Raw genomic sequence first — 7,705 nt, forward strand, 5'->3', positions numbered from 1 at the left:
GAGAAGATTTTGAATGACATTTTGGAGAGAAAGAAGGCCGCCCCTAGTTTTGAGATACTTGACAGAACTCAACACCTTCTTCCCCCCTTTAGCATATCAACTAAATGCATTTCCTAGTGCACATAGTTATCAAGGTGCAATAGCAGACTGTGCATGTTCTTTCTAAAAGTGCTTCATGAGGATGCTAAAGAGATTTGTACAACCAGAGGAAAGCATGGTTGAGTGTAACTAGAGAGTGGCTCTTTGGGATTGATTGTAGAGATGACACACTATGGTGGACAGTGAAAGATGAACACGTGACTAGAGTTGTGATGGTGGGCCCATGTGTTGAGAAGAGAATGAGCATGGAGCTAGAGGCAATGATCAACCGATCAAAATGCTTCACAATCTAACGATGGAGAAGTGGCTTACTTAACACATGGATGCAAAGCACAAGAGAGATGTTGCTTGACATCAATTTAGAAGGGGAAACAACCATTGATGCACTATCCAAGTGAGCTTGAGACATTGATTTTTTTCATGAGTCTAAGATGGCTACATGAAGCTATGGTGACAACCCAAAAACAAGATGAACATGTGACAAAATGAGGAGTGGGAGTTTTTGCAAGGTCATAACACTAAGATAAATCTCTAATTTTGTTGGGGGTACCATCGTAGCATAGCTCCAATGACCAACAATAATTGTCAATTCGGAGTGATGAGCTACCCGACTAGGGCATGAAAATACTCACATGATTAATGAGCTAATCATGGCAACACGAATGACGACTCTATGAGGTGAGATTCTCGGCCTATGGAGGAGCTAAGCCACGATGTCTAGCAATCTCCACATCCACTTCTCTTCACCTCAAATCAGCCCAATCACACACACTAAAGATTGCAAAGATGCACATATCACTAATCTCATCATGCAACACACTAATCACAAGAGCACACACATAGATCTATTGACCATCCACACTCCAATCAAATCTACATGCACACACAAAGAATAGAGGAAAATCCCACAAGATTAGAGCGGGATTAGCCATTAGTTAAATACGATCTAGCTAATCAAAGCATCATAGACAATCACAAGAGCGTATGAGAGAGGCACAGTGAAAGAGAATTAAGCATTGATTAGTGCTAATCAAGTCACATGAGCAAGGACAAGCTCAAGGACTCCATGGACACACACCTCATGAGCTCTCACTAAAGAGTGGTCTCAAGAAAAAAGGATGAGAACCCTAATTCCATTTACACATTGCCTTATAGACCTAGGGTAAAAATATGCAATGTTTAGGCACCCAAGGCCTTTAGGGTTCCACAATTTACTGAATCTATAACCTAGGTACACTAAGTGACCTATTATTTACATCTTGGAACTCTCATTGAGCTCGTAACATGTTACAAATATCACAATGGCCTGAAAAAGTAAAAAAATTAAAATACATGGCCATTTTGAGAAAATTTGAGAAATGTGTAACTCCAATCTTTACTGCTTCTCTGCACTCATCTTTGATGTGAATTCATAAGGCTTGGGACTTTAGCAACTTTTGTTAATTGACGTCAGCTCAGTTAACATTTGCCCCTTCTTGGGAACATTTAAGAAGTGTTTGTGAAGGTTGTGGAAGGTTTTTAATTGGTTGTTGATGGCTATATTGTCTTCATTTGTTGTCAAATTTGTTGATGAGGTTCATTCCACTATAGCATCTTCATTGGTGTGAACTTTTCTTTGATGCGAGAGATGATTCCGTATTTGTTCATTGTAGGAACATATGGTGAGGCTTTTTATTTATTTATTATGAGTATTTACAAGGGAAGTGGAGTGGTGAGGTTCTAAATTCGGGTCTTATACCTTTATGACCAAAGGAAAAAAAATCCAGTGGAAAAAGTGCCTTTGGGATACACTCATTATTGGAGTACTTATTAGCATGGGAAATATTAATAAAGTACTGGATGAATTATTTGCTTATGGATATGGAAATAAGAGGGTAGCATGATGGAACTTGATGTAGTCCACTCAAGGTGCATAGGTAGAACCAAAAAAGAGTGTCTAATACATATGTCCAATGATGGGACATCCTATATATGCATACTCAAGAATTCATGGAAAACAATTTGCTATGCAAGGAAGATTTTTGAGGGGTTCTTCAAAAAGAAGATGTAGCTATAAAAGCATATGTCATGGCTTTACAGGGTGGCACCCCTTTAGGAAGGATTTTAGTTGTTGAGGATATGTGCTCTCATCTTATTGTGCTTTGTTGTGAGAATTGAGAACTCTACTTCACTTCACCATCATTAAGTTAACAGATTTTGACTTACGCTCAACTCACCCAGCATGAGTGACACATCTTAGATATGGTCAATGCTCAATTCTTACATCTTGAGTGTAAGCCTAATAACTACGACTCTTAGTATAAAGTTTATTATGACTTGAAGATTTGGGACTAATGCTTTGCTCATTTTGTGGCTTAGAAGCTCGCCGAATCTGACTATGTCAAAGAGTGTTTTTTGCACCCTGGTGACTTGACCTTTCACATTCTTGTGCTTACTACAAACATTTCCTCTGGTAAAAATAATATTGAATCTTCAGAGAGTGGATTAGTGAAGGACCAAGTTGGCATTGAAGGTTTCTTTTGCCACACATGTTTAATCTTTGAATTTGCAGCTTTGTTTGTTGAATTGTCTTTCTTTGACTGTGAAGGCTCCATTGTGTATTTGATTCTCCATTAGGCCCGTTGTAAGGATTCTTTGATGTTGTTGTAGGCCTTTTTTGAATGTTGGCATTTGGAGTTTGACTCAGAGCATTGGAAGACTTAGGAATCCAAATCTATTTATTACCTTTGTAGCTTCTTTGTTGACTTTGCCTAGCTCTAGGTCTTGTTGAATTCTTGAGATCTTCATGCAACTTGTCCGTAATTGAAATTTGCTTGTGGTTGACTGGCTTCCAAATCTTTGTATAACCAGTGTAGAACCTTTATGCAAGGAGAAGATTCTTTAAAATCCATTTCTGTTTTGTATCCTCTTGAGAGTTGTGGTAGACTTGAGTAACATTCAATGTTGTCCTTTTGTACACCTACTTCTTAAGTATCCTGAGATGTTGTCAAGGTTGATACCCATTTGGCCTTCTACTTTAAGAGTGTCTTGATTGCACTTCATATGCCCCGACCTTTGGTTTTGGTACCCATATCTACCTATTACCTCTATAATACTCTTGTTCTTCTAAACTATACTGTGATGCTATCCATCCCTTGTGTTTGTCTTGCTGTGTTGATCTTTTGTCTTCAATCCACATTGGATCATTGACCTTTACTAAACTGCTTTGAACAAACACGTTCTTGAATTTCCTTTGCTTTGTTGAGTACTTGGGCTGATATACCTTTGCTTTTTTGGGTGGTTCCCTAGAGGTTTTGTTTGGGTCAGCAATTGACTTGGGGTTTCTAAAGCCTGACTTGCTTGAAGAAGCTAATCCATGAGGGTTCTTTGATGTAGAGGTATATGCTGTCACATCTCTTTCACTCTTGTCATTTGTAGGTCCACTTTATCTTTACATTTGTCTGTAAGATGTATCCTTAATCTTTGTGACAATTGCAACTCTGAATCCAACATTATTGGTACTTGCAATCATTGCTTGCTACGTCTTGGAAAAGGGAGTAATACCATTGTGTCTTCTCCTTAGGCCTTGTGTTGGTCTACCCATTAATTTCCAAGGATGACATATTCAAGTATTTTCTTTGAAGGTTTTATTTGAAACTTTACATGATCTTCATGCTTCTGGATGCTAAGGGTAGCAACCATTTCTTTTTACTTGCAACCATACCTAGCATTGCTTTACTATCCTATTTGCATGGAGTAATCTTGGATGTTCTCTGAAACCATATTACACCTTGCTTCTTTATCCAGTAGCACATTGCATTGCAATGATAGCTATTCTCATTGATGATTCTATTGAAGATCCTTGTCCTTATTTTTCTTAAGTCTTTTCTTCATATAGCTTGGACTTACATCGATGGATTCAACTGGCATTGGTGGATTCAGCTGGCAATGTATGACAGATCTTTGGACTTCCTATTTCTTCCTAGTTGTCTAGAACCTTGTTCTTTTTAACTTCGTGCTTTGATGGCGTTCTTAGATCCATAGCTTCTGTGGTTGTTGTTTGCTCTGTTTGATTTGCACTTGCTATTGCCTGACCTTCTTTAAGCTCTTCTGAGGTTTTGTTGGTTGGAGATGAAATGTATTCAATAAAATTTTCTTTGGCATCGGTCTCCATTTGAACTGCACTTGAGGAGTTTGTGACGTTTCTCGTGGGTGACCAGTCTTTCTGGCGTTCATTCTTTGTTGTCTTTGAAGACTGCATCTTGTTTGAACTTTGTATCTCTAGAACTTTATTGGCTAGTGACATTCCCAATATGATGCTATATAGAACCACTATACTTTCTAAGATTTTGGTGGTGACCTTTGTGTGCCTTTTTGAGCTTTAGCTTCTATCAAATTTGAGCTATGTGTCGTGCTTGTTGTAAGGTCCCCACCCCGCCATATCAAACGGCCGATCTGATGGTGAACCTGGTGGCCACTAGATCTATAGCGGAAGCAAACAAAGTGGTTCAGGGTTCAACTAGTGGACGATCTCTCATCACAAAGTGAGTCGAGTTCGAGCCTACTAGCAAGAGATCTAGCTCCACCTCGCAGGGGAAGCGTACTTATCCTATCTAGCGATCCTAAGACCCACCTTTCAAGAGGAGAGAAACCTCGAGTGACTTTCTACCCATGTTTCAGAGGCACGTACACTTGAGACTTCGCCGCTCTAGGGGCAATGAGTATTACTAGTGTCGATTTAAGCACTATTAGGATAGAGAGTTCCCAACCAATCGGGACGACCCTTCTCATAGGCATTGGCAACCTGAGCCAAGCCCCCACTTTCCACCCCCACACTTACACTTCCTTGTGTGTCCTAATTACTACCACAATGATTGTTCAACATAAACATTCCTTGATTAAATTCCGAATCACAATGTTCATTAAGACAGCCCTTCAATCAGTATTGCAAAGAGACACCAAGACAGTATTCTAGTAAAAATTATACTCAAACTTATTCATTAGAATTCCAATGTTCTGGAGGTACAACATCTCCCCTCCAACGAGAGTTTACTCCTGCCGTTGTTATCGCCTAGCTGCCCATACAACTAGGTATGTCCACTGCATAGAAAGCACGACATGGACATTCGCACCTCATAGAAAGCAAGACGTGGGTTCCCACCACTTAACCAACAGACATGGGTATCCACCGCTTAACCAGCAGACGTGGATTCAAGAGCCCTTAACCAGGAACTCTGCCCCCTGTGATCAGTAGGGGGCTCAGGACTAATTCAACATTGGAAATAGAATGAACATGCCGAGCTAAATTTTCCCTAGCAGACATTCTTTCCTATTGCAAACAGTATATCCATCAATCATTTCTTTCCTACTTTAGACTTTAATATACAAATGAATTCAAATACCGAGGTTTCCGTCGGATTTCTTCAACATGTTTGGGGATATGTTCTTTCCTAGCTAAATGTATGCAATGTTAAATTAACAACTTGAATGAAATTGTGACCTACCTCTTCCATTTCGTTGTCAATTGCCCGTGAGATGGCCGGTGCTTGTTCGTCCATGGGAGCTTTTCCTTTCCGATTCACATTGCTCGTTCCCGCCTCGCGGTCGTAGGAACCACCGAAGCGAGTTCTCTTAATCGGGGCCATTTTACTCACTACTTTAAATGATAAACTTGAAGAAAAGAGCTAAAGTCCGGGAGCATCATAACAAACCAAATGGCAAATTAGAATCATTAAAGAGTCCTCCTTATGCAAGAGGGATTAGATTTCTTCTTCGAGACCTAGCAATTTTATGGTTAATACTTTACTTGCCCTACGGAAACCGGCTCTAAAGTTAATTACTTGGCTTAGATGATTAAAAATTTCAGAATTTTACTAATTAATCTACAAGAGAGATGAATTAAGCAGCTCAATCACTTCCCTAGTGTAATTTGAAGATGTAGAATTACCGCATGCATATGTGATAGAAAACTTTCTTCTTATTGGGCTAATGACGGATTAATTTTTCCTTAATCACATCTTAATGTGTGAAAAAATTGAATCTAATTTAATTACAACACTATTGAGTGGTAAAAGGATGAATTTCATCAAAGCTATACAATTTGTTAACTATGCTGCCTAGAGAGAGAAATATCTCCTAATCATGTATTAATCATTGATTAAGAATGATGAATGGATGCATAAATTAGCTAATTGAATGATGATTATGTAATGGAGTATAGCTATGTATACTTAGAGAGCAGCTTTTGGGAATTATAGCTAAGATTAAGCATAGTAGACGAGGAATTTGGAGAATAATGAAGAAACTTAAGAAGAGCAGGAATTAAACCATGATTACCGTGATTAGGGACTGAGAATCCTCTTGATTTTCTGATCCAAATGAATCCTCAAGATGAGAATTTCGGCAACACCTCCCTCCTTGCTTCTCCTTCAAAAACTGTGTGTGTGCCGGCAGCACCTCCCTAAGGTGTGTGTGTGTGTGTACTGGGTGTGTGTGTGAGCATGTGTGTGTGTGTGTGTGTGTGTATGTGTGTGTGTGTGTGAGAGCATACCTTAAAATAGGCCTCCTCAAGCTGAAAATCGATCCTGCTTGCTATTTGCATCTGGGAGCTACTCTAGTTAAGCATGGCAAGTCCAGTCTCCTACCCACCAAGTGTCCAGTTGGCTTGGTTAACTGGCTCTCAGACTTAGTTGCAAGCTTGGAAACTCTCCCAAGACTCCCACAAGGACAAAAGCTGACCCGGAGTAGCCTGGAGTGTGTTCCCACACAGCCGCCGGCTCTAGTGCCTCCCCGCTCAATTTTTGGAAAAATTGATTTTAAGCTAAAACGGGTCATACGAGTCGGATTTTAATGCCGTAAATTGCTATACTGAGCTCTAACTAAGGCGTACTGGCCCGAGTACTTGCCATATTTAGCAGCCCCTGGGGTCTGAAAATGCATTTTTTTCAAATTCGGGGTACGGGTGCAGTTTTTCGAGACAGACGGGTCGAGTGACCCAAAACTTACTATTTTTGAAAAATTTTCACAAAATTATTTTAATTCAAATTTGGAAGCTTTATAACATTCTAAACATCATGGCACTGACATAATTTGGAAAACTGCTAACAATAGTAACTTTTTTCATTATGTTTAAAGTCCATGGTACAATGGTGCTCTTTTTGGTCGGGGTCAGAGACCTTACATCCTTCCCAACGTGAAAAATTTGAGACGTCCTCAGCTCAAGAATACATCTGGATAAACTCTATGCTAACTACTTAGGTACATATATCCTTTGTCTAAAGTATGTATTTAGCTTTATGCGTCTTATTCTACTGAACTTTGCTAAGATGCTGGTGCTTGAATTATTGCTCACTAGGATTAGCAGTTGTAGCATACAGAGATGCTCTCTCGTCAGCTTCGTCACCTACAATTGGTTGTCTCACTGCGGCATTAGCGAAAGCTCCGCTTCCTTGTCCTATGTTTCCTCTTCCTCGGCCTCCTCTTCCGTTTGGTTGACCTCGCCCATTGACGTTCAGAGGTACATTATTAGCACCGGATGTTTGGGAAATCCTTTTTGGACATCGGCTTTTGTAATGTCCAAACTCCTGGTACTCAAAGCATCTTATATTGGGAAACTCAGTAGTTGCCG

Source organism: Adiantum capillus-veneris, chromosome 20 (genome assembly GCF_014529385.1).
Source record: "Adiantum capillus-veneris isolate H3 chromosome 20, ASM1452938v2, whole genome shotgun sequence".
NCBI lineage: Eukaryota > Viridiplantae > Streptophyta > Polypodiopsida > Polypodiales > Pteridaceae > Adiantum > Adiantum capillus-veneris.